The following is a 5,705-nucleotide window of genomic DNA, read 5'->3' as shown; positions in this document are numbered from 1 at the left end:
ACCACTGTCCAAGTACCATAGATTCCTTCTTTGTCCCTGCACACAACAAAATCAATCAAGTTGATTTTGGTACCCAAGTTTCCTTGGGTCCAGCCTTGTTATTCTTTTTGCTAGACTTCATTCCTCCTGTATCTTTTGACTTAGGTAACTTTGGGTCAACCTTGGTCTCAGATGTGGTTGGTTGAAGTGTAGGGTTAGTCACAAAATCATTTAACACATTTGATTGAGTTTGATAAGGCATAGGTTGTGCAAACATGTTATTCCACATAGGCATATTGTATGGCATTTGAGGCATACTAAATGCAGTAAAGTAAGGATTGTTAATGTATGGCATGTTTGCAAAATGTGCATGGGGATTCTGGTGAGACATAACAGGCATAACATGCAGAGGTGACATAGACATGTTAGGCATGGAGGGATTTGAAGGTATGGGAGCATTTTAACAGATTTGCAATTAACAGATAGGTGATTAACACTTTTACAATGTACACACCTTTTTCTAGGAGCATACCTATCAGGTGAGTAATTGTTATGTTTATTAATCCCTACCTTCCCATTTCTTTTAGATTTTCTTTTAGTTTCCTTCTTATCCTCAACCAACTTAAGCCTATCTTTTAACTGATCTAAAGTCATGTGTCCTATATTCATCTTACTGACATCTCTGGATGTGCTAGCTCCTTCTTTGACAAAGTTCTTGAGAGTTGAATCATTCTTTTTATTTTTAAAAGAACTTGCCTGTTTTAATTGATGAGCCTTCAACGGATGCTCCTTTTCTTCCTTCAACGGATAACTTTCATCATCCGTTGATTCCACATCCGTTGACAATCCATCAATTAATTCTAACTTCTTTTTGTTTTTCTTCCAGGCATCCTCACAGAATGATTCAATTCCCTGAACCTTGGCAATTTGAACACTAACATCCCTAGATGTTTTCCAGGCCTTGATTACCTCTTGCTCACTTTCTAACTGTTTAGAAAGAATTTCTACTTTCTTAACAGCTTCTTCTAGTTCACTCTCGACAGTCAAGCATTTAAGTTTAATCTTTTCAAGCTCAATTACCCGACTCTCTAACACAGCATTCCTATCACTTAAAAACATATTATTTTCTTTGATCCTAGTGTTTTCTTTAGCTAGTGATTTAAGAGAAACACGCAAATGATATAATTCATTGGACATATCATTTATGGCTTCATTGCATTCATGTTTAGAAAGCTGAGAGAGATCAGTAGTAATTACCTGGTTGCTTGATGAACTAGTTTCATTTTCATCAGAATTAGCCATCAGGGCTAGGTTGACATATTCCACATCATCATCTTCATTTACCCCATCTGCTGCCCAATCATCTTGAGTGAGAAAAGCTCTTTCCTTTTGTTTGAGCAAATCAAAATACTTCCTTTTGTAATCAACTTGCTCAAATTTCTTTTTCTCAGAATTTGGCTTCCTACACTCACTTGCAAAGTGTCCACTAATGCCACAATTGTAACATTTGAACCTTGATTTGTCCACCATGTTTTTGTTTGGCTTAGTGAACTTTGTGTTTTTCCTGAACTTCATCTTTGCAAACCTCCTGGACAGAAAGGCCAGATGTTCATCAATATTATCAGATTCATCCTGACTGGAATTGTCTTCATCCTCAGTAACTTGCTCTTTACCCTTGCTTGATTCTGATTTGCTTGTGCCAATTTTGAGACTTGGCATTGTCTTTTCCTCATTTCTGGCTTCAACTTTTTCACTGTCAGCTACAAGTGCAACTGATCCTCCTTTTCTCTTTCCTTTTTCCAACAACTCATCTTGCTCCATCTCAAGTTCATAAGTCTTCAAAATTCCATATAATCTTTCAAGTGTGAAGTCCTTATAATCTTGAGAATTTCTTAGAGAAACAGTCATAGGCTTCCATTCCTTTGGTAGAGACCTTAGAAATTTTAGATTGGAGTCCTTGACTTGGTACATTCTCCCATACAGCTTTAATCCATTCAATAGTTTCTGAAATCTGTTGAATGTATCATTCAATGATTCTCCTTCTTCAAAGTGGAAATATTCATATTGTTGAATGAGAAGCTGCATTTTGTTTTCTCTAACTTGCTCCGTGCCTTCACAGATAAGCTGCACAGTATCCCAAATTTCCTTAGCAGTTTGGCTATTGATGACATTTTCAAACATATCTTGATCCAGGCCATTAAACAAAATGTTCATGGCTTTCTTGTCCTTGTGGACCTCTTCAATATCTTCAACAGTCCATTCTGCCTTTGGCTTGGGAATAGACTGTCCAACAGCAACTGTAGCAGTATCAGCTGTGGCCACCTTGTGTGGGATGTGAGGACCATTCTCAATGCAGTTGATGTAGCTTTAATCTTGAGAGAGAAGATGTAAATGCATCTTCACCTTCCAGTGATGATAGTTATCTCTTTCCAGGATTGGAATCTTTATACCAATGTCCTTCTTACTCATGATGTTAGCAGAATAGATCTTTAAACTCTCTGTATGTTAAGAGCTTGCTCTGATACCAATTGTTATTCCCAGTGGACTAACAATGAGATTTACAGAAGGGGGGTTGAATGTAAATCTCAAAACTTTTTCAAGTTTTGAGCAGTTTGTGAGACTAAGTGTTTGAGTGATCAAATGTGTGTGAATTGCTTGGAGCTGATGCAGACAGATATATATTCAAACACAAATGTAATGAACACAAAGAACTTAAAAACTTTTCTGGTGGATTTGTTGTTCCACCAGAGATGTGTTATTTCATAAAATCTGTGATTCAAAATTAAATCACAACTGCTTCCTAGTACAAACTAGATGATTTTCTCTCTTGATATTTCTAAACAGCTCAGGGAAAATTCACATCTAATTACTAGCTACTACCTGGTTTATATAACACCAAGTTTACAAGTGAAGACAAAGACAAAGTACAATAAGACAATAGTTCTCCACTTGTTTCTGTTCCATTTTTATCCAGTGTAATATGGAATTATCTGTTGACTTTCCATTATGAACCAGACTAAAAACGGCTGCTTTTTCTGCTGTTCCTGAAATAGGCTACCACATCTCTGTCAATCCATGTGCCTCTGTCAGCTTTGTTAACTGTCACTATCAACTGCTATGAGACTGAGCATCCGTTGAAGCTTTCATCCGTTGATGGCTTTATCCGTTGATGCTCTAGCAGTGCATCCGTTGAAGCACTTATCCGTTGATGGATATTATCCGTTGAAGCATTAGAGACATCCGTTGAAGCTTAGTTTCTCATCCGTTGAAGGTCTTCAATATCCGTTGACACTTCTTCACTTATACAAAATTACAAGGCATGAAATATTTACAATTAGCCCTCCTATTTGTACATCCATTAGTAGTCAACATAACTGATTATCTCCTAACAACATCTAAGAATTACAGCTTGAAATCAGAGAGTGAGATGTGCTACAATACCAAACTTATTGCTAAGTATGGCTACTCCTTCAACGGATAGCCAAGATGGTCTTATCCGTTGAGGCTACAAACACTAGATTTCTACTTAAGTGTTTTGCTGAACTTATCATCAAACTAATACACATATTCCTAACAGCTATTAAAACATATTTTGGGCCGAATAACTTTTGATACGAAAGCTTTAAATACAAAATAAAATATTTATATAATACCCTAAAAATACCCGAACAATACGGAATACATATAACACGTAACAATTAGGGTTTCATAGCTAATTACACATAAATGGCATATTAAACACATAATTTATCATTAATATGATATAATACAAGCGTAATTTCCTGGAAGTTACAAGTGAAATAATAACAACTGCTAAGAAAATACTTTCAACGAATAAACTACAAAGTTTCGACGGATGACTCAAGACACTTTCAACGGATGATCCATTAGAGACTCAATGGATAACTCATGTGGAGTATCAACGGATAACATTGAAGTTTCGACATATAACTAATTCAAATAGCAGTTGAAAGTGTTTTGACAGTCACATGGGTTGATTGTATACAAAAGAAATGTGGCAGCCTATTTGCAGGTTTGAGAGAACAAATGAGCATTTCCATTTCCATGTTTACTTGAAGTAATACAAAGATGCTGGATAAAGAGATGAAGGAACATGTGAATAGACTTAGATATTTGTTTTATCTATTTGTCTTTTTCATGTGTAACTTGGTAATATATAAATCAAGTGTAGCAAGTAGATTTTTATCGATTGAATTGAGAAATAGAAAAAGCTACATCTGTTAGGAATTTCTCTATTCTTCTTTTGTAAAAACACTTGTAAGCACATGTGTGCATTTTTGCATCACAAAGTTCTCAATCATATATATATATATATATCTATGGTGGAAAGATCTATTCACCGGAAAGTTTTTAAACCACTGTGTTTAATTACTTTGTGTCTTGAATACTTAAATCTTTTATAACGCACATTTGCTTATTCAAACACATATTTATTTTGCAAAGAGATTTTATTACTTCAAAAAGGAACCAAAATTACATTTATTGTTAGATTGTTAGGGAATAACAGTAGCCTCTAACCAAAAAAGAATGAGGGTCTCGAGTTGAAAGTGCAATGCAAGCACTGTGTTTCATGATAGCTTCGCTTATCCATTAAAGATATTTATTGTTAATTTTGATGCAAGCAACTCAATCAAGTTGAGCTTCTTGATTATAAAAAAAAATTGGACATTCAAAAGGGAATTTAATCAGAACTGAGTTTTGGCAACTTATTGTGAAAAAATAAAAGATGTTTCATGTGATATGCTCTCATTTTTGTATGTATGAACTTCACCATTAACTCCTTTAGTTTGTGAAGTGATTCCATGGGATATCACTCAAGAATCAGAGACCAGTCAATTTGTCTTAGAGAGGTTTACTGTATCACTCAATTCACATGTTCTATTTTCTGGTTTATATTTCTTTATGATCTGATCACTTATGATTCAAGGGAGAATCAGAAGGTGGATGGCAACTTATGGGATCCCTTAATATTACCCTCTTAAGGTCAAGTTACTTACTTCTGATAATCATAAGTGTTAATGAGCTTCTCGATTTCTTCCATTATCTGGTGGTTTGATACTTTGTAAAAAATTGAACTTGAAAATTTAGCCACCATTGACTAGTATTGATTATTCGCTTAGAGTTATTCAAGATAGTAGTTCCTTTTACTTTTTATTTGAAACTGAAGAGATTCAATGATTTTGAGCAGATATAACAATAGCAGGAAAAACAGATAATAAACAAAGATTCAGCAAACAATTAAATCTTCCTACTCTACTCAACCCTAGTATCTAGAAATATGGACTCTAACATTGGCATAGGTTGAAGCACCGCCCTGGCAACCACCTCCATTGCCATCCCTCCAATGATTGGCACGAGCAGCAGTAGCACCAGCTTCCTTGGCCCTCTTGGCCTCAATGGCTGATTTGATATGAGCTAGGACAGCCGACATCTCTTCATTGGTCATCGGACCGTCGAATACCATACCCTCAAAAATGATTATATTAATATCAGGAAGAAAAATGACAGTTATTTTGATGAAAGAGTTTAGGGATCAAGGGTTGCAGATAAAAGAAAACAGATGAAGAGGATGGATATTTATAGGTCATTAAAATGTATGATTGATATCTAAGGTCAGGAGTGCCTTAAATATTTTGTTAAAAATAGTAGATTGAATTAAACAACATAAATAATGTCGGAGTGAACTGATCGATATTTCAAATTAG

The sequence above is a fragment of the Apium graveolens genome, chromosome 6, assembly GCF_009905375.1.
Source record: "Apium graveolens cultivar Ventura chromosome 6, ASM990537v1, whole genome shotgun sequence".
Taxonomy (NCBI): domain Eukaryota; kingdom Viridiplantae; phylum Streptophyta; class Magnoliopsida; order Apiales; family Apiaceae; genus Apium; species Apium graveolens.
Note: the sequence above shows the minus strand (reverse complement) of the source record.